Source organism: Ambystoma mexicanum, chromosome 6q (assembly GCF_040938575.1).
Source record: "Ambystoma mexicanum isolate Mex_15411 chromosome 6q, UKY_AmexF1_1, whole genome shotgun sequence".
Lineage (NCBI taxonomy): Eukaryota > Metazoa > Chordata > Amphibia > Caudata > Ambystomatidae > Ambystoma > Ambystoma mexicanum.
In genome coordinates, this window is record NC_090937.1 from 894,052,400 (window position 1) to 894,075,596 (window position 23,197).

The following is a 23,197-nucleotide window of genomic DNA, read 5'->3' on the forward strand; positions in this document are numbered from 1 at the left end:
TACAATCTCTTCAAACCTTATTTCCATGTGGAAAAGGCAGCTGCCACAATAACCAATGATTCTGCGCCCAATAGAGTGGACCAAAATTGGTTGTGTGCTATATGTTCGAAATGAAATGTAATGAAACAGGAATAGTCTTTCTGATATTGGATTTTTAGTGCAGGGAGGCAAATATGTGACGGCAGGTTTCGACTTCCCTATGGCAAAGACGGCATAATTGTTCAAGCAATGGTATATTCTGCAATGGTCCAATACGTTCCATGGTTGGCAATATCTTTAATTGTAAATAGAATATTAAATGTTTCAAATCAATTGCACATGGTTTAGATAAATAACTGCAGGGCAAGTGCAATGGAAAACTCTGATGAGCGTATTCATTATACCTTCTTTTGCTGCCTAGCATATCAACATTGTTGCCCCTGTCCCATATTTTTGATTTATTTTTATTATTATTTCAAAATTAAAATTAGGCAACACAAGATTAGTATCGAGATCTAAACCGAAATGTGGCTAGGTATGTCATGGTAGTCGTTTTTAATTCAATAATGTACCTGTTTCTTTCTCCAATATCAATCTTCTTACCTTGCAATTGAAATACACCATTGGAATTCGAGTCTGTGGATAAAAGCTTAGCATAAAGGAGTGTTCTCTGTATATGTATTTGTTTACCATATAACGTATTGCTATCAGAAAACTTAAAGAAGTCCTGTTTATCAATCTCATAGGGATCAAAGGCATTTATTAGTATTTGGTACTGTAAAACAACATGTGTTCATGGATCTCCATAACAAGGGCTCAACACAATGACATATCTTCTTACCCATTGAGGAACTCAAACTTATCACTATGCATTTGAACTTTTGTTATTGCACATGATCAGTATATTCCCAAAATAAAGGTGAAAGGTATACATAAGTTGTTCTATATTAATCAGACTGAGACTACACACACCACAGTGAAGACCAAACTTTTTACAACATTACATAATCAGATGAGAACATATTTGCTGAAAATATTCAGACGGCAGGGATAGAAACCCATAAGTGCACTAAATAGTATGTTGAAGGTGATGAAGTCGGAGAGAAATCTTTTGAGTATTAGCGGAAATGCACATTGTCTTTGATAAGGATCTGTCTGTGGGATTCTACATATAGGTCAAAGAAGAGTGTAGACAGGGATGAAACTTGTGGGACCCCATACTTGACTGGGTTGAGTTTGGATCAATAGGGTTCCATGGAGACAAAGTGTGTTTTGTCAGTGAGGAAGGAGATGAACCACCTGAGAGGAGCATGGTGCCTGAGAGTTTCATCCTATGAGATAGGACTTTGAGAGCAATATACATTGTAGTTGAATACAGAATTGGGTTTTATGTATGGGATTTGCAAACTGTAAATAATAATAATAATAATAATAATTTGGCATTTATATAGCACTACGAACCCTCAGGTATCTGAGCGCTGCTTATTATTACCCACGGTGTGTGGTGCTCGCAATGCTGAAATGCAATGACGAGCTGTACATAGAGGTCGTGCACACAGGAGGCAATACATTTGGGTACGCTGGTAGCAGAGGAGCTGGGATAGATGGGAATCAGAGGAGGGTGAATGCTCCAGACTGGGATAATTAGAGTTGAGTTGATCAATCAACAATTGACCAGATGTCTTTTTTCATTTAAATGGAGAGTCTTTTGGTCATTAGTGAAGGATGTGGGGGCAATCCTATGTGTTCATGTAACTTGTTAGACATAGAGATGGCACATATAAGGATAATGTCTGTTTCTTGTTTTTCTCCTCTTGCAATTCTGTCTTTAAAGTCTTTAGATGTTGTGGCCTTGGGAAGTGCTCAGACCTCTAGATATGGTGAGCCATGTAGAGTGATGTTCATATTGGGACTGCTTTGCAATTCATGCAAGCTGTCTGTTCATGCCTGCTCCAAGGGCCAGCTGGTGCATCTCCTAGTAGATGGGTGTGAGGTTGTTGAGTTTTCTAAGTACTGTGCTGGGGCATAAAGCAGTATCCTGGATGGCTTTCACAGGTGGAATCTCGAGCTCCTGCATGTAGGGCATTGCCACCCATGTGGGAGATGGCCAGTGCTTGAAAATTGCTCTGAAACTTGAAAAAGGGATACAAGCATTGAGTCTGCAGAGGAGCACAATATGGTACTATGCTGCTTGGGTCTTCTTAGCAATGTGTTTTTCAAGTGAGATCACAGCCGATGGAAGCTGAGAGATTTTGCACTTGGTGAGAGTTGAGGCATGAATCTGTCTATCGTCATATCATCCAGTTGTGGACTTGGGAATGCTTATTATGAATTCCAATTAGATAATTATTTTGTTAGGCAGGTTTTAGCTTCAGGTCACCCAGGCTTGGATGAGGGGCAGACAGTAAACGAGTCAGGATTTTATTGAAGTCTTAACAGCATTCAGACCATTATGAAATGTTGTTACATACATAGGTCTGGAATACATGAAATCAGCAAGCAAATCTGACAATAAAATAGGACTTACAAATTCACGTGTGTTCTGGTAATTGGCAGCTGCTGAGTGTGACATCGGCACTATTAAATTCTGTGTTATGACTTTTGTGCAAGGCAATTTGTGTCCATATGAAAAGCACCAAAACACTTAGCATGTCATTGGGCCTCATTACGAGGTATGGCGGTAGCCATGCCGCTATTGGCGGCATGGCTGCCGGCAAAACCGCATCCGTGTCCTCGGAATGAGGACTTACGGATCATTCTGAGTTCGGATGGCCCGGTAATTCCTCACTCAAGGACACGGACACGGTTCATCCCCATTCCCATTTCAGCCCCCATAGGGCTGAATGGCAATGGGAGAGGGAGTAAACAATGGGCCATTACGAGATAGCCCAATGTTTGCTCCCTCTTCCCCTCGCGGGACCCGGTATGCACGCCTGGTTTTCCCAGGCGTGCTTAACGTGTCCCGCAAGGTGACCTTGTAATGTGCGGAACGGGTTGAACAGTGCCGCAGCCTTTTACGGCGCCGTTTAACCCGTTCCGCCAGGGTCGTAATGAGGCCCATTGTGTGACTAAGATAAATAAGCACTTCCTACTGGGGAACTAGCCAGGAAATGTGACAGTGAATAACCGTGCATGCGGTTATGGTGAGCCACTATATCTAGGCAGAGCGGAGTGACACTACGACCATTTCCAAGATTCACTGGGGCTCCTGGCGTTTGAGAAAAATGCATTAAAAAAAAACTATACAATTAGTCGAGGAGCGTGAACCTATGATACTCGTTCACAGCTATGGTCAAAGCTAACAACAATCGATTTGGAAATACACTTGGCCACCTCAGTGCAGAGGATCACAGATATAATTTACTTCATATTCCAGTTCAGAAGAGATCATAATCAATGCTATAAAATGATTAGAGCATCAACAAGTGTCCTAGGGTAAAGTTTCAAGAATGAAACTTAGAACCTAGGGTTTAAATGCAAGTAAGATGTAAACTGGAGACAAAATACCTCTGGGGCTCAGAAAGGTGGAGAGAATATTTTGGGTAGTTTCTGTAGCTCTAAATGATTGAAGTAAAGCCACATTTTGTTTCCCACTTGCAAGACAGGTTCAAGGGTTCTTTTCCTACCAACATGTTTTTTTTTTGGGTTTCCCTAGTAGCATCTCGTAACGGTTGTATAACACGGCACACTCCAGCCAAGGAGTCCTTCACCTGACAGTGAATGTGACGCACAACAAAAACGCTTTCTATCTTTAATCAAAAATGGGTTATTTTATTTGGCAGGCCCCCAACCTGTCTCACACCCACCTTCACAAACACCCAGTGTCAAAATGGACTAGGAACCAGTCCACTATGTATCATTAAGATATTTATTAATGTTATGGTTTAATGAAAATAAAAGCAAAATCTAACAATCTGACAGCAGCCACCAATGTAGCAGCAATACAAATTCAAAGATGCTCATAACACAGTTCCAAATCCCCACAATTCTCATGAATCTTTAATGGCAAACAGGAAAAATGAACTTATAGCAATTGATAGCATTAAAGTTTTTAGAATACAGCCCACCATCCCAAGATGGGAAGTCAGATAAGAAAATGAAAACCTGATTTATGAGCAAAACGGCAGAATCAGATTTGCTGATTACTCGCACAGCAGCTCACAACCGCGGTGGGACAGCTAGAAAGGACATTTGGGTTTCTACTGAAGATAATGAAGCCTAAAGACTACTACTCAGCATTCCAGGTCAATGTGAATGCAAGGTAGGAAAAATCATCGATTTTGGGACAGAAAACAAATGCAAAAGAAAAACACACGTGGCAGAATGGAAATTCGTTTTTACACAGGACTTGTGATGACAGGCAGCCATGGAAAGGGCTTAGTTGTCAAAATCGGAAACCGGTTTTAAGGACAAGGAACAAAGGCCCATCACAGATAGGATTCTAACAAAAAGGGGTTGCTCTGAATGGGACTACGGTTTGGGTTTTTCTATGGGACAGATGCACAGTAGGAATTTGTATGCAGGCACACAATACACTGGCAAATTCGCTTTTTGTTACACAAAGACTAATTATGTTGAGGCTATACTATAATGGCTATAACTATTAAAGAAAGGCACTTGGCACAAAGTGGTTAATTTAGAATTTCAACCAACTCACATCATGAATCTCTTTATAGGGGAATTCATTGATTTACTTGAAAATGATGCTAAGAATGTATACAGACTACTGAAAAGCTAATACAGATTCTTCTACGGAAAGGTGAATTAATTATACTGTCGATGTGGGCTTTTCAAATGGGATTTTCAATGGGATGCATGATTCAAAAGAGAGGGGTATGAAATTTGGGACTGGGGTTATTTGCTACTTACAATGTAAGCTTGGTTTGGGATTCTGGAAAGCCAACACGGTTTCTGGTCACTCTGGACGGCTTGGGCAATGGATCTGGTCACTGCACTTTCCTGGATGTGATTCTGGACAGCTAGGCCAGGGCTTGGTCACTGCACCCTCCTGGATGAGATTCTGGACAGCTAGGCCAGTACCTGGTCACTGTGCTCTCCTGGATGGGTTTAACTAGGCAGCAAAGATCTAGTCCCTGCACTCTCTTTGATGGGATCAGCTGCCTCCTCTCCTGTCTCCCCCGGATTCTTGTGTATGTCAGGATCTGGAATCTGTGCATCATGAAGATGAAGATGATAGTTAGATCTTGCTGTGGATGGATGGATCCCGTGTGTCTCTCTGTGTCTCTCTGATAACGTCATTACTCATTTTACAATCTGGGGGAATTACTCCTATCGTGGGATAGGACAGTCTGTCATTCCTCTACCCCCCCCCCCCCCCCCACTGGGCCTATTGATTTAGGGGAGAGAGCATTATTTGTCTATTTGCATTCAAGACACTTCTTTATTTCTTATGTCCACTTTTCAGCAAAAATGAGGTATGGATAATAACTCCAAACCTATAATAGCCATCGCCATAAGAAGTGAATATGCGGTTTCAGTGTGTTGCAGGGAATTAGACAAGCTGACCGCCAACCCCATGTGAAGTAGTACAGCCCTTTGGCACATGTTGCCCTTTTCCTGAAATGCATAACAGCTCAAATTCTGCCAATGATTACACATGTTCATAACATCACGTTCCATCTTTCCACCTAGTTTCATATTTTCCCACTTATAAAACAGCCTGCAATGTGTCTTTCCTGGCCATTTCAGTTCCCAAAGTGCTAGAAACATGCAATTGGTCTCTTTACATCCACCCAAAAAATCATATGGAAAATAAGCATAATACAAAATATTACAATTTCAGAGTGCTGGTAAAAATGTCTTAAAATTAAGAAGTCCTTTCATGTCAATGTGGAGGATTAGTCACATGCCGGGGCATCCCCACACAGCAAACTTTCACCTCCTGGCTCGGCTTGCAACAAAGGACTTTTATGATGCCCTTTGATGTTTTTCAGTTCATCCTTCAGAGTGGGTGCTGGAGGAAATCGCAGTTCTTGGTCACACACTAGCCACACTAGCATTCTTTGTGCTCTCTTCCTGTACTGCCAGCTAGTCTGGCAGGGCAGTGAATCCTCACACTCTGGGCCACCTCACATAGCATTGCTAAATAGTTCACTTATAATCTTGACTTCCAGGGATGCAGGACTTCCATTTTTTTTTCTGCCTGAGCTAAACTGGTTTTACTGGTTCTTAAGGTAGCTGAAGTACAGTGGGGAAGAATATAATATACATGTGTAACCAAACCACCCACCCACACATATTCACTGACATTTCTGTGAAAGCAAAATTATCATTTCATGTTGGCTTTCAAATGTCATTTTTCTTGATTTCATTTTACACGTGTGCAGGAAACATTTCATTTAAAGTTTCAAATTAGGTTGTTTTTTTTCGTTTTGAATGGGTTTGCATGTACTGTTGGTTCTTTAACACAAAGGGGTTCTGCACAGAGTTCTTTTATTGTACACAGAATAAAGAGGGAAAACCATCCCATTTCTTTCATTTGCAATGTTTTGAGGAAGGTGGTTCACATCAAAGGGAAACAAAAGCTGTGTCAGGTTGCAATGTAGAAATCTTTGCACCTCAGGTGATTTATCAGTAAGACAATACTGTTTTTGGGATGTATCCCCTAACTTTTGGCATTCAGATGGAATGAAGCAAGCAGGTCTGTTTTTCAATGCAGCACAGAACATTGTGGTATTTCAGATGAAAGAAAAAACAAATGCAGGGATGTCTTGAATGCTGTGTACAACTGTGGTAGTCAGATGATAGAACAGCAAATGTAGAGCCGTTCTGAATGCAGGGCATTTTCTTATGATTCAAATAAAGAAAAGAAGCCAATGCAGAGCCATTATGTGGGTGGGAGTGTTCAATGCTTGACAAACATGTGCCAGGAAGACAAAAGCACAGCCATTTTTTGTGACACTGTTTAAATGCGGTTTTTAGGTGAAGGGGATTTCTGCTTACGGCCTTAAATATACCCCACAATCTCAGATGATTCTGCTGAGTCTTGAAGTGGTTGTAGATGGCTGTCATGGGAAACAACTAAACTGGGAATGATGGACTTAGTTAGAAATAGCTTTGGGAGTTGACCAAAGATACAAAAAGCAGACTGTAGTCAGCAGCAAAAAGGTATTATTAAGGGCTACCCGTGCTGTATCACTATGATCACAGCTGTTATTTTAGAGAGTATTTATGTAACACAGAATGGACTGCTTCAGTATTTGGTACAGGTGTTCAGTTTGCCCATTAATTTTAGGATTGTATTCAGAACGCATGATCTTTTATGTTCCAATATGGGAGCATACAGCTGTCCTGAAATTGGATGTGAATGTGGATGTGTGGTCTAAAGTGATTATGTCCGGCAGTGCAAGACAGATCTTGTGAAAGAAAACTCAGGCCATTTGGCAGACTGGAGGAACAGCTATGAATGGCATAAAATAAGGCAAATTGTCTAAAGCAATTGATCACAACTAAGACAAAAGTATTAACTTTAAACAGTGACATATCCACAATACAATCAACATCCATCATGTGCCAAGGATAGTGAGGTGTGTCTGTAGTCTAAAGAAAACCAACTTGTCTGTGCCATTTATTATGGTCTTGCACACAAACAGGGCATGACAACAAAGGTTTTGTTACTTAGGCAACCAAGTGAATCATGGAAGCCAGGCAGAACAGATGTGCTATATTCTGAATAGGACTGTCAGTCAGTATGTCTGGAATTCTATTCCTTCTCTTGAAGAGAATGGTCCCTGGAATGGTTATTATGCCTTGAACAGCAAGTTCACTGGTTGTATGGGCTGAGATCTGATCTAGATTTGGAATAATGGTGGATAAGACATGTTCTGTATGGGGGAAAAAGAAATAATTGGCATTTCTCTTCATTCTGTTGTTATCACAGAAGAGGACAGGGAAATGTCCTTTGTGTTTTGTTTTCTGGGATGTACGTGACAAAGCAAGCATATTCCATGAAGTAAAAGACCCATTGTACCCGTCGGCTGTTCTGACACCATAAAGATAGCAAATATTGAAAATGACGAGGGGCCTTATGAATTTCCACCAGTTGCAAGCATCCATGTAGATGAAATCTCAATTCAACAAAAACAGTTTTAATCAAGAGATGTTCTTTATTAATCATGGCACAAATGTATTCACATAGATTAAGCATACTAGAGTATCTATGAATCAGGTCTTCTTGCTGTGTGACTTTATTTAGTTGTAACAGCATCGCCTGACAAACTTCTCATGCAAAGTGCCACTCTCAATGATGAATGGCTGGGCATTTTCTGGATGTAGTAGACCAAAGACATTGATGTATGCCTTCTTCAAGTTTTGAAATGCCTCTCTGGCCATTGGATCTCAGCAGACATTCTGTTTTTTTTTTTCATAATTCGTCAGTAATACCTCTGGACCAAGTGCCGTTAACAGTATTACCATTTGTCGGTATTACCACCAGGACACAAGCAAGATCATATTGAGCCCCAACATTCCAGGCCTCATTATATGTTGGGCGGTCCGGAATTAACAGTGGCGGTAAACCTGCCGCCACTGTTAATTCCAGACCGCCCGATCCCGAGTCCTGCAGGCGGGAGGTGATCTCCCCGCCAGGTCTGACCTGGCGGGTTTAACACCACCCGCCTGCAAGCGGACGTGGAAACACCAGCACCATCACAAGATGGTGCCGGTGTTTCCACTTCCCGATTTCCCGATTCCCATTGAGTCCTCTGGGACTCAATGGGAATGGGAATTTACTGAATTCCGCCTCCAGAATTCCCGGGACACCAGGGTTGTAATGCCCTGGTATTTCCGGGAGTCACAGAGACGGATTGGTAATATGAGTCCGGCGATAACCGAGGTGGTAAAACCGCCTAGTTACTGCCAGACTCGTAATGAGGCCCTCCTTCTTTAGGTAGAGTGGCTGGTTTCTGAAATGGGGTTTAACAAAATGATCCTTCAAAACAAAAAGAATATGCAGAGGAATTGACTCTCTTGCCCTGATTTGCAGTTTTAAAAACAGTCTTTACACAATGTTCTTTCCAGGATAATGTCTCCTGGATAATGAATCCTGGTGTAATTCTGGACCATTACCAATAAAACCAGGGGGAATGACAGACTTCCCCTGGTATGTCTTGATACACTGCACAAGAAGGCCAGGGGGAATGACTCACTATCCCTAACTTGTAGTTCAGGGCCCAGATAATGAATCCCTTCTTTTGGTAGCTTTAGGCAGAGTTCAACACAAGGCCAGGGGGAATGATTCTCTTTGCTTAGCATATCCAACTCATCTCCTGCTTTAGGACCAGAAGAATGCCTCCCTTCCTCTGGTGTCTCTATCATAACTTATCCTTGCTTACCAGGAGAATGACTCCCTTCTCCTGGTATTAATTGATATCATCTTTCCTCAAGGTTTCCAGGGGTTTATAGTGAATATGTCGAATGCAAAAATGTTGAAAATAATAATGCAGAAAACAAAATTTCAAATGTGTTTTTTTTAATTTATTTTTAATGGGGGAGATCCCCCACAACCGTCTGTTTTTTATTTTTTTATTTACAATATATTTTTACTAACTAAACCAAAATAAAACATGAATAAATAAAACACATTCAAAATTTGCCACTAAAACAAGGATCATTTCCTCTGAGCTTTAATATCTTTTTGTTGGGATCCCAGACCCTTCTTAAATTACCAGTGGTTTCCTCTTCCGCCCTGCAGTTGTGGACAGGTTCCCAGACCCTACCCTGGTAGCCAGTCAGCTTCTCTCTGACACTGTCTAGAGAGTGATTCCCTCTGGTACTTGCTTGATGCTGGTTCAGTCCCAGGCGCTTATCTTGTTTGGGTTCCAAACCCTTGCCTTTATCCCTCTTGTGCTAGGCGCACTTGGTTTGCTCTCCTGCCAAATACTGCCACAAGGGAGATTACTCGTATTGTTATTTTCAATGAACTTGCATTCTTTTTCCAACTTTACACTGCTACCGGTTCCCAAGCTACATTCATTATCTTCACTGGCTTCGGGATGCCCTGCCTCTTCTTCATGGGGTCATGCTTCATTTGGGAGCATTGCATGGGTGTTCCGTGTCTGAGTGGCTCCTGTTCCATGTGTCTCATTCCCATTCTCCAGGTTGGTGGTGTAGTCGCTCTTGCAGGACCGCATGGTACACCTTTCTAAGGACACACCCCCACTTCCCAGCCTCCAGCCACATGTCTGGCCAGCTCCACACCACTGGGAAAAGGGTTCTTGCCACCTGCTCCACGTCTCCAGCAGATGACAGATTCTGGGTTTTTCAGAGCTCTCACAGTGTCCTCCTTAGTTTTCCCGGGGCTGGACTATCTCCTGTGCTGCTCTCCTTATCAGCTGGCCTGCATCCAGGATTGTTCTCTCTTTCACTGAGACCTTCATCTATGTCTATGTTGCTTAGATTAATGCTCCCTCGCGGAGCACTAGAAGGTTTCCTCCATTCCATGTGTTACTCTTCATGGCTCCTTGGGGCCACTATTTCTCAGTACTTGCACTGCTGTTAATCTTTATGTCTCAGATGAGCTTCTTTGTCTTAGTTGGGGAAACTGACATGATGTTACAATAGCACAATAGCACATGCATGTATCAGTCAGATGGGGGTGATGTGCCGCTTATCACCCAGAGTGGCATCCTCATCCCCAGTAGGGGAGTCCCTCTCCAAGAGGTCCTCCCACATTAAACCACCCCAAGGAGGAATATTGGATAACGTCCTCACCGCAGGACAAGGGGCTCCCCTGTGGGGAGAAATGACTACACCTAGTGAATCGTCACATAATGAAGCAGGAACTTTAGAGACATGATTGTCATGCTCAGTTACGATCATAGAGAACAAGAAGGTCTCATCCAGATAAATCCACATGGCATGCCACAATGAAATGTAAAAGATGGCATCTATAAAATGTTATACAATTGAAAGGGAATTGCCAAGCCAGAAGGGCATGGTTTGGTTTGCAATATGGATAAATGGTTCCTTAACGGTGCTTTCCCCTTGTCACCTTCAATTATGTGCAGCAAGTTGTTGGTGCCATGCTGTTCGAATTTGGTGTACATTGTAGTAAAGTGCATTGTCTCAAGGTTGCTCTGTCTCAAAGGTTGAGGACATACTTGTTTTTGTATCATCAAACTAAGGTTTCTGTAATTTATGCAAGGCCTGTAGTGCTCTTCTTATTCGGTACATACATAAAGACCATCCCACTTAGGATCAATATGTCATTGGATAGCCCTATTTAAGTCAATGAAGTTGGTACATGTGTAATTGTTCATGTTCATTTACCTTGAGGGAATATATCCTAGTGGGAGGAATCACAGGTACCGGGGTAAGCCTTTCAATTTCAAATTTGCTCACTTTTTTCTTCCTGGCTGGGCCCCACTTAGGGATGAAAGTGATGTAAGATTTCTGTATTTCGTAATTTAATTGTGTATTTTCTTTATTTTATGTTCGATATTTATTAGTGATATCGAACTGCCATGCTCATTTAGTTTTGTTAAATGGCTGTGCATTGTTTCCAGTGAAAGAAAAAGTAAATAATTAAATTGTATTGAAATATGTGTCATTTGAACGACTGGCTTGGAGGATAGTCCAGGGCCAACATGCTTGTCCTGGTAACAAAACAACACTGAGCATCATGCCTAATACCTGGTCCCACACTTAGTGGCTGGACTCCGCTAGAAGAACAATACAAGAGCCCTTTTCTTTAAAAACTGCAATACATTGTTCAGATATCATCTAACAGTTGTTCTTAACTACGTAGAATGTGTCGGTCAAGTAGACGTGATCTTTGTAATATTTATAGGTGCTATTCTCAGGACTATCAATTTGCATGAGGTCTTCCAGAGGACTATTTAAATGTTGAAGGAAAATCCAAGAAGATGATGTAGATAATAGAAAAGCTGCCCTAGTAGGTTTAACCAGCAGATGGCAATGAAAGTAGACCTGGAGATACATTACTGTAATATGTACCATCTGAGCACATGGCACATTCCTTCTCTATTGGAAACGTGCATACATGCAGGGTAAACAGTTCATGACTCGAGACCGTTTTTGGACAACTGCATGTGTGACTACATCCTGCGTAGGTGCACATTCTGTAGATGTCTTTCCTTATTTGCAAGCATCTATGGCAGAACACTGCTCTGGGCAACTTCATATGATATGGGGCAGGTGAAGAACACACTCCTTCATGGGAAAGGATTCTGAAGCACTTCAAAATAGCATTCTCTTTTTTTCCACCATGCTGAATCCAGTAACAAGTGTGAAAACCGACAGGACACATACAAATCACACTATCAAGATCTATACCTATGCTCAAGAGTAGCCTTAGCTATTCGATAATTCTTTGTTTTGCTTCCCCGGCCCTGCATTGACCATTACTGATGCAAGCTAGTGAACTGCATCCCTGAATGTGCATGGGGAACACTCCTGCAGCGTCCCACACATTCAAGCAGTGTTGAGCGATGCATTAGAAGTGCTTAGGCTCCTTTGCATATGTCCATATACCAAGACCTCTCTTCACTTCCCGGTTCATGGATGAGCTGACCGAACAAAGGCTGAAGGCGAAGAAGACAATGCATTTGTTTGTGGCCATGTGTGAATGAGTGTGTGAGTGGCTGATTTATGGGTGGCATGATATTTATTTACTAGCCATTATTAGTAAAGCAAACAAGATCATTTGTATTACCTGGTTAGACTGGCATTTTGGTGTGCAGGCATTCTAGACATTTCTTACTGTGGCATTACATTGTATATATGACATCTTTGACAAAGCAAGCATGATCATTGTCTAGCTATCTATTTGCCATAGCATTGTTACTGGGTATCTATAATAAACAACAAGTATAATATGTTGTTATGTGGTTCAACTGGCATTTTGGCGCAACCAGTCTAAGTATTTCTTTTGAATTACATGTATAACTGGGAATCTATGATAAAGCAAGCATGTTATGGGTTATTAAATGACTAAATTGGCATTTTGGTGCATCCACTGTCACTATTTGGCATGCTGTTTTTCACTGGCCATTTATAATAAAGCAAGCAAGATAAGTGTTATTACTTGGCTAGACTGCCATTTCGGAGCACCCAGTCCAGCTATTTAGTTGCCATGGCATTCTTTAATGGGTACCTATAATAAAGTAAGCATGATATGTGCTGTTACTTGGTTATATTTGCATTTTGATTCAAAAAGCCTAGCTAAGTCTTACTTTGGAATGGCATTTTTTTTCTATCTTTTGTCTAGGCACATATGATAAAGCAAGCGTGATATGTGGTATTACGTGGCTATTTGGTGCATCTAGTATGTACATGTTTTGATATTGTGGCATGACATTTTTAAAGACAAAGCTAACTTGAATTTTTTTTCCAGGGGATAGTGTCATATATTGGCAGAACCAGTGTGGACATAATTTCTTTACTGTCATTATGCACAAAGCAACATGAGTATATTCTTAAATTGGCATACTCGCATATTTTGGTACAGCCAGCAAGGAAATGTATTGGAGAAGCCATCATGAACATGTTTTTTTTACAGGCATATATTGTGGGCAAAGGTGTCTTGAAAATATGTTGGGAAATGCTCCTTTAAATTGTTGGTGACTTGAAACTATTAGATTTTTTCATGAGTTACCCAACACACCCAATTGCAAACTATCTGGCATATTGCCACATTTTTCACTTAAAGTGTGATGTAAAATGCGCCATTGTGATCATTTAAAAAAAAAAAAAAGAACGTTCTTGGAGACAACTCCTTTAAAACCCTGCATGATTGGTTGGGGCTCCCTATTTTTGGTCGAGCTAGCATAGTTGTGGGGAATAGTTATGCCCCATCTAATTAAAAGTTCACCAGCCTTCACTAGTCTGTGCTTGGTTCATCCAAAGCTACCCGTGATATGGGCCCTAATCCATTGAGTCCTGTTTTTCAATCTCAACGCTTCTAAAGCCATTATAGAAAAAAGCATCTGACCTTGAAGAATAATTGTATGCTCCTTCAATGCTCTGTGAAAAAGTAAATGATGAAGGTACAAAGGTTTTGGATGACACCTTAAAGGAAAAGATACATGTTTTGAGACCTTGTTTCAAATTGGATGCTTTCTCTCTGATGGCTCAGTGTAGTTGATTTGCTTAGAATGTAATGTGCCTCCATTTTGATACAACTTGCTTGCCTTTTATGGGCCTTACCGAATACATGGTCCCGTGCTTATCGCTTGAAGTCATGTTAATACCAGATCTGTGATATTGACTACTTGGTGTATGGTCTGTCCAAGAACCAAGAACCGTCCAAGAACCAAGGTCAGCAATGGCCACATGGATCACAAATGAGAAAGAAAGAACACCACTTTATCGAAGAGTACTGTTTCCAGTGTTGCAGACGTTTTGGAAGTTGGGCAAACGTTATACTTTCAGTTAAATATTGTTGGTGGGAATTAATTGGGGTCCAATTAGGCTTATCCCACAAGAGGAACTTTTCTGTTGCTTGTGTAAATGTCAAAATAAACCAGAAACCCTTAAGCACATGGTACATTTTTGTGAGACAACTTGGAGCTGGAGAATTCTCATACTTGGAAAATGTGTTTATGATATCTGTACAGTAAATTAAGAATTGCTGTGGGTACGAATAATGGTGGGGGATCGTACATTTTTGACAATTGCATCAATCTGGTTCTTAAAGATAATCCATGAACCTTTAGCTACTATGATGGCACATTTTAGATCTAAATATTTTGATTGGAATGTTTTGCAACTGAAATAATATGTAGTTTGTATGATTATCAATTATGTTTATTGTATTATGATTATTGAATTTGTATTACTGAATTGTGTATTTTGCAACAAATTTATTTTGGAAAACATTTTTAAAAATGTAACACAAACAAAAAAAATTAAAACAATAATAATAATGTATTAGGAACCACTCCATAAATACAATTAAGATTTAATTAGATCTGAGAATATGAAATTTCAAACCTTAATCCAAAAGAAGAAAATATGATTACAATGAGTACTCAATTCATGTGCTAATGTGGGGCTACAGCACTTGTTGTATGTGAAACATTTTGCTTGGTTATGTGTTAGGGTGACCAGATTTTTAAGACGAAAAAGCAGGATGTACAACAGCATAAAAGGAGAACTCCCTCCTCACAGCCCGTCACGCAACCCTGTTCCTCCCACTCAAACCACCTCACTTCCTACCGCCCCCCAATCCCACAGTATTCCAGCACTGTTCCTTCATATAAATTGCACGGTTTTGACTGTTGATATAAGCATGTTACTAAAAAAAGTGTTTTCTCTGATACATGTTACAGGCCTTGTAGTTTGTGCATTTACCAAATGGTATTTGTGGCACAATCAGTTAATGAGCGCGCCTAGGACCTGCAATGCTAGGGGTTGGAGCCCAACCTACTGTGACAAAATGTAGAGTCGATTATAATATGTATTTACTTTATAATTGTTGCAGACCCTTAATTTCCCCAAAACAGGTTTCCCCAAAACTAGGTCAGGGTAAATAAAATAAATTAAAAACTCTCTGGACGAGGGGATGGGGAGAGAGTGGTTGATAACCGGCATTAAATCCTGAGCATCTTCCATCCCCTCATACACCATGGACTGCCCCAGCAAAGCCGGGACATCTGGTCACTCTATTATGCATGGGTGTTGCTAGGTCTGGAAATTATCTGGGGCTATGCTAATGTTCGGACTGTCAGGACTTGGGGCTAGTTAGACATTCGGTTGTAGCCCCTGAGCTATTATCCGGGGCTACAACCAAAAGACCCGGGGCTATAGCCCCCATTCCCCCCCCCCCCAGCAACACCTCTGCTATTATGTTATTATGTGTGGACGTACATTAAATTACCATGTTGTCGTTGCAGCATGTGAGTTTTTTGTATTGTTCAGTTTACAAGATAATACAAAACCCCCTTTTTAACTTTAACCACTGACGTGTAACTTTTCAGAGATTGAGAGGGCAGTTCATTGACTGAGCCTTCGCTGGATCCAGATTAGACGAAAGCAATGAACACCTCTTCAATAAAAAGAACACGTATACCGAATTTGACGTTACCGAGATCTGTCCGAAGGCCTCCGAAAATGTGTGCTGCGCGCATACCGTGCCCACGAGGTTGCCGAACTACCTGCAGGAAGACGAGGCTCTACCTCTAGTTGCTTGGGAAGGGATTATTGGGAAGGGTGCGCTATTGTAAGAATGGCACAGTAAGAAATCCCTATGCTGCACCGAGGCCAAGCAGTCTCTGGAAGGGGAAAGATGTCTCTCTTGAAATTGTGTGTATTTCCTTCAGTTCCACCCTATTACCAGGCAACATGTTTTGAAAACGGCAATGGCTTCAGCCAAATCGTTTTGCAATAGTGCTTAATATATCTTTATTACCCCCTTCTCCCGAGCACACGCAGCAGCAGACGAGGGATAATTAGAAGCAGGAATTACAATTCCACAGTGCACCCACATCATGAGGCAGCAATAAACGATTGATGGCTATAATTCCATTGACAGTCGTTTAATATGCAATCCCCGTCAAATGATTTGGGCTGATAGGAAATGCAATTCAAATGTGTCTTGGGCATTGTTTGAGCTGTTGATGTATCGCCGTAGCGCGTGCATTGAAAGTGGTTATTAAACTCCAAAAGAAACATCACAGTGTAATTGACCATAACGAACACGGATTGTACTTTGTGAGAAAATCAACAGTAAACAAATTATTCTGAAGGAATAATGCCAAAGCAGAAACGTGTTTTCAGTGCTGTTCTGCACAGCACTGCCTACAGAAACAGAGGCATGCTTTGTGGCGTTCATGAACAGGAGGTTCACCGTATGGTAATGGCTTTTAAAATCAGGGTCGGACTAGGGCATATATTGGCAGAGGCACCAATAAAACATTGTCACAGAGTTTTTTCATGACCGTCTGTTTGAGTAGTACTGAGAGGGGAGATTTTTGGTAAAATGTGTTGCAAACGTTTGTGAAGACTATAGGGCCCGATTCATGGAATATTTGCCCGGTTCGAAAGTGACTTTGCACTGCTGAAAAGTAACACAAACCCTGATTCATGGAACTGTGCAAAGAGTATTTTTGCCATGCAAGGTCGAGGCAATGTCATTTTGTACTGCAAAATGACTATGCGATGACTTTGCACGGGAAAAATACACTTTGTACGGTTCTATGAATCAGGGTTTGTTGCGGGAGTGCAAAGTCACTTTGAACCAGGTAATTTTCCCTGAATCGAGCCCACCGGTCACAACTGCTAGCTACAAAGAGAAGTGTAACTCATGAAACTGGCCCACTTTGTACAAAAACACTCACCTCTTTTAACTACATGTTGGGCCTGCACTATGGTTCTTGGTAATACGTACCTTTTAGTTTTATGGTTTGTGTGCGTGACGATTCTGGCATCCGTGCATATGCTGTGGCCGATTTTAAAATGTGGCACTGGAGATCTGCAATTTTGCTATTGCAGAGTTATTGGGCCTCATTACGAGGTAGCCATGGTGCTACTAGCACCATGGCTACCCCCTTAACACATTCCGGGTCCGGGTTCCCGAAATAGGGACTTACCAGGTCATTCCAACCTTGGAGTACCCGGTAAGTCCCCATTCCAGGAACCATTCCCCATTCCCATTCGAGCCCCCATAGGGCTCAATGGGAATGGGGATGGAGCTAATAACGGTACCGCAGTTTGCGGTACCATTATTCGCTCTGAAGTCCCTTAATGGGTCCCTTCCATAACGCCTGGTAAAACCAGGCGTTAAGGAAGGGACCCGCTTAGGGACCTCGGAATAGGGTGGTAAGGGATTACCGGCACAGTGTCCTTACCAATGCCGGTAATCCCTTACCACCTACCTTGTAATGAGGCCCATTGTGTCATACTCATATCACAGCAGGGCACAAGCGAGCACTTTGAGATGCTTAGTGGGGATCAAGGTAGGACTGAGACAACTTATAATTCCGGCATCAGTTAAAAAGTGTCTCACAATGACGAACCATGTTTCAGTATGGTTTGCCACAAGCACTTTGAGTAGTACGCAGACGCACCTTTCTGAAAACATGCTGTCGAATTTTAATGCACATTTGGTTAATTAGGCCTTGGAGACCGCTGCAGGATCCCATAACATTAAGGAGCCTTGGCACTTAGTAAAAGGGAATATTAAGCCTGATTTAGAATCTGCCGCAAATATTATTTCCTCTGTTGAATGGCAAAGGCATTTCCGATCGCTCTACTCCCAGGAGTGTGCAGTGTTAGGGAGAATTCTCTGTTTAGGCTGAATTTCCTAACCTAGTGAGTCCCCCAGCAGCTTTGCTGGATTGCTGGAGTTTGTTTTTTCCATCCTGCCAAGAGTGTGACCCTTTTCCTCTCACTCTTGGACATGTATGTGTGGAATTCCTTTGAATTGTCAATGTGTTCGATGGGCTATGGGGTCTTTTACTCCATAGGGTCTCATAAGTTTTTCTATGTGTGTCACCCCGCACCTTACGTGTCGTGACACGGGGGCACCCTCGCTGGTCCCCCCACCATAGACTCCATACCCGGGGACTGACTACCGTCTCCCCGGGCATGTAAAGTCACCATTGGCTTTACTAGACCTAAATTTGCTAACAGAACTAGTACCAACCATCTTATTGTGGACGTGCTAGTAGGGGTAATTCGATTACTCCTGGATCTGTTACTCGAGGGGGCACTGGCCCGTCCCTCCTCGTCGAGTTTTGGCTGGTGGCAGTGGAAACTACTTGTTATGTTCGACCCCGAGCATAACTCTATGGGATTCGTCCCATTGTTGAAGATTGATACTGTTTTTCGTTAATCTCCAACGTACCACCGATCTACTTATCTTAAATAGGTTTATCGAGTGGTATTTTCTGCCAGAACTCGGGTTGTAAAATGGCGTCTGTGTTTTTCTCTGTGACTCCTAAACCAAAGGTTGAGCCCTTTGTTCCACTTTTGGCGGGCCTCTGGACAGAGACCCGCGAAGGTGGCGCCATTCTGTCTGGGTTACCTCAGGGGTGTGGGAGGGGGTTTAGACACCCTGGACCGAGTTGCCTTGCCAACTCAGGTCGCACTCTGAAGTGATTGGCCCAGGTGGTGAGCCTTCCCGCTCACCACTTAGCATGTGTTGATTGACAGGCTAGGCTGAATGAATGGGGGACGTCTGCATAAAAGCAGGGCCTTTGGGACTGGATCTTCAGGAAGTCGCCACTGGACCTAAAGAATCCGACGAGGGTAACGTTGACTCGACCTGCACGACGACACCTCCGGTGAAGCCCTGCGGAATCGTCTCACAATCTCCCGACGACAGAAGAGATCTCCCTGCCGGAGAGGCTCTTTCCCTGGCTGGTGGGAACAACCAGTCTTCTTCTTCTTTGTGCTTTTTGGTCGCCCAGGACGCAGTGGTCGAATTGCCCGTGCAGAGCACCCGGCAACCGGATAGCCACTACTCCTGCACCGTGATCGAAAGGTGGTGCCTTGTGACGAAGCACTCCGCGGCTGGTTTCTTCCCTGGTGGTGCACCGGACATCTTCTCTTCGACGACGAGAGCATCTCTTCTCTTGGCCAAGACCCGTCGTGCATCCACCACCAGGAACAACTGCCCCCGTCGGAGCTGTCTTCCACAACAAGGTACCGTAACCGCCTGGCTTCCCTTTTCGATCAGATCGTGTGAGGTATCTGATTCCTCTCCGTTCCGTTGGGTTGCCTCCAAGCTTTATTCACTCTTTGTTCTGAACTGGTTCCACCTGTCGCTAACCAATTTGCTAAACGAGACTTGAATGCATCACCCGTAGAGACTTTCCAGGACATCGTGCCTTGCCTCTCACCGAGTGGGCCTGGCCGCCGAACTGTATGATCTAGTGTGATTAATGCTTTCTTGCCGTGCATTTTTACCCGCTTCAGTGCGAACCGTGTTGACTTCGTTACCTGCCTTTCTCTTCTCTCCCTTCCTCACTAAATATTCGAGTGTCATCTGGGTTGAGGTATACACCTCTGTCTGAAAATAAGTGGTGCCGTAGAACCTAGAGTTGTCGATATTGTGTTTCGGGGGATTGAGCTTATTCCATTTTGCAGAGTAATTGTATTTTGAATTATTTGCCGTGTTCTGCTTTAGTATTTTTCGTAGACGTTCTGTTATTAATAAATAACTTACTATCTTTATACTAAAGCCTGGTTGCGTGTTTACTCGTTTTGCTGCGAAGAATTATCCTATCTTGTATGCTCCCTATACTGACCAACTTTTCTTGAGAGAAGTCTGACTGCTCAGCCACAGCTACCAATTGAATCTGTGTGGTACAGACTGCTACCAAGTGGGTTCATCGCAACACCTGTAGTCCTAAATCTTTTGCAGTGGCCCCAGAGGGAACTGCACAGGTTTCCGCCTAACACTGGTGTACAGCGGTGGGATTAGTATCGAGTATACAGTTTAGAGTGTTTTTCGACGCTGTAGAACGACTAACCACAAAACGTCACAAAAGCAACTTTCAAAAAACATGTCTACGATGGAAATTTACAGCCAAGAGTCTTTGTCGGATAAAAATAGTGAGAGTCTGCGAGCTCTCTGTAGACAAGAGAATCTTCCTGTAAAAGGCAAGAAGTTAGAACTGATAGAGAGATTGCTGGCGAACCAAAGTCTGGGTACTGGTTCAGAGGAACCAAACTCTCCAGCAACTGTAGATAACAGTAATGGTGTTGATCTGAATCGTAATTCTGATGATAGCGATGAAGAGGCTGACGAGGACGGCGAGGCTAACGAAACTGTCTCACCTGTTCCTCTACCTGCCTTACCAACTGTGCCTACGGGGCCAATACCAGGTCCCACGAGTAATTCTGCTTATTTTGAACTTGAAAAAATGAAGCTCGAATTAGAACATAAACGGTTCTTGGCTCAAGCTGAGCAGAGGCAAGCTGAGTTAAGACTCAGAGAAATAGAGCTTAATCATGAGTTACAAATGAAAAAGTTGTCTATGGAAAATGCTTCTCTCTCCTCTGGTTCCTCTAGGAGCTCCAGTCCCAAAAGACCCCGGATGCCGAAGGAATTAGTGGGTATGTACGAACCGAGATTGGATGTGTTGGATTGGTTGAAACTGTTTGAATACAACCATGGGCTCCAGGACATCACCGGGAATGCGTTGCTTCCCTGGTTGTTCTCTAGGCTTCCTCCTGTTGCGACTGATGTGGTAATGGAATTGGGGGAGGTGGATAAGACGGATTACGAAAGTGTGAAACTAGCTTTGATAGCTAGATTCGGGAAGACCCCTTCCCAGTATCTTAAGAGGTTTAGAACCCTCAAAAAGCATGATGGTACCCCTTGGGCTACCTGGGTGAGTGAAGGGTTGAAAAACTTAGAGGGATGGATTAAGGGTTACAAAGTTAACACTTACGAGGGTATGCGAAATCTTTTTATGTTGGAGTCGATTTATGATGCCTGTTCTCCTGAGCTCAGACAGCACTTGGCTGATTCGAAGGAATTAGATTCCAGGGCTCTAGCTAAGGCTGCTGACTTGTGGGTTGCCAACAGGGCTACTCACAAGGATTCTGGGGTAACTCAGAAAAAGGACGAGGGAAAACAGCCTAAAAAAGACTCAAAGGAGAATTCGAATAACTCACATTCCAAAGAGGGCCCCAAACAAAACCAGAAGGGTAAGCCACCGGGAAAACCACAGCAGAATAGTGTGTCTTCTGGTGCCAAACCGGAAGGAGGTCAGAACAAGCCACCATTCCAGAAAGCATTCGGGAAATGCTTTGTTTGTGGCTCGACTGATCACGTGAAAGGAGATCCCAGATGTAAGGGTAAACCTTCAGGGGTCCAGCTTGTCTCCTTAGCCTTCGCTCCAGAGGAGGAAGTCCAAATGGCAAGTGGAAACTTTCTACTGCTAGCTGACGAACCCATTGGAGTCTCAGCCAGCGTTTCTTTAGTATCTCTGGGGTTGTGGGAACAACAGAATTTAGATGTCTATAATTCTATCCCCGATAATACTAAAGAGTATTATAAGGACAGTGTCCAGGTGAATGGTCAGGAGACGCCTGCCATTAGGGACACTGGGGCCAGCATAACTGTGGTGGATAAATCGTTTTTTGAGGCTGAGGATGTTGCTAAGGCACCCAAACGCCTCACCAAGTTAGCTGGAGGGCCTGTGCAGATGCTTCCCCAATTACCAGTTCTCATCCAGTGTAACGACATGACTGTAAAGATACCTGTCAGCATACAGAGTGAGGTACCAGGACGCGTACTGTTGGGTAACGATTTGAAAACTCTCGGAGTCGTATCGCATACTCCCAGACCTCCTAGTAAACGGTTACAGGAGCTAACCAGACCTGCAAGAGAGAGGACCCTGCGCGGTACTCTCGGGGAGATGATGAAGAAAGAAATCACTCCTGCTCCATTGGAAATGGCGGCCGCTGTCTCCAGGAACACAGAAGTCAAAGGGAAACCTAAAACTTCTAAACCGAAACCAACAGCCCACATTCCGATGCAGCCGACACGGACTTCCCCGCGGTTGTCCAACGTCACACCCGTAATTCCACCTCCAGCTGAGGCTGAGGGGGAAGTACAACCCTGTATGGTAGAATTAGACTCTGAAGAAGAGCTAATGGAAGGCCAGGAACTCATTGGAGATCTGGATCCTGTTGACCATCCTGAGCTGCAGTCGTTACTGGCAGAAGGTGGACCCAGCAGGGCAGACTTCAGTAAGGGACAGAGAGAATGTCCAACTCTGGAAGGTCTTCGCCGTCAGGCAGTAACTCAGGCTGAAGGGCAAGAGCCTGGGAAACATAGGTTACACTGGGAAGATGGCCTCTTCTATAGTGAACCAACCGAGTCTGCACCTGGAGACTACAAACGCCTTGTAGTACCCCAAGAGAACAGACCACAGTTCTTGCAGTTAGCCCACGAGATTCCTTTGGCTGGTCACTTGAGTTTCAAGAAGACTAAGGAAAGGCTCTCACTCTACTTCTATTGGCCAAAAATGGGGGCCGAAGTAGAAAAACACTGCAGAAGCTGCCATACCTGCCAAATCTCTGGTAAGGTTGGGTCCAAGAATGTGGCACCGTTAGTGCCTCTTCCCGTTGTGGGAGTCCCATTTGAGAGAGTAGGGATTGATATCGTTGGTCCCCTTGATCCTCCAACCTCCTCAGGCAACAGGTTTATACTTGTTGTAGTAGACCATGCTACTAGGTATCCTGAGGCGATTCCTATGAGGACTGTTACAGCTCCGGCTGT

The 23,197-nt window shown here is 43.1% G+C and overlaps 1 protein-coding gene across 1 annotated transcript in view; it reads left to right on the forward strand.

The window, feature by feature from the left end:
* GALNTL6 (polypeptide N-acetylgalactosaminyltransferase like 6) overlaps positions 1-23,197 on the forward strand; it is a 2,999,321-nt gene that overhangs the window by 2,282,181 nt on the left and 693,943 nt on the right. The gene's annotated exons all lie outside the window — the stretch shown is intronic.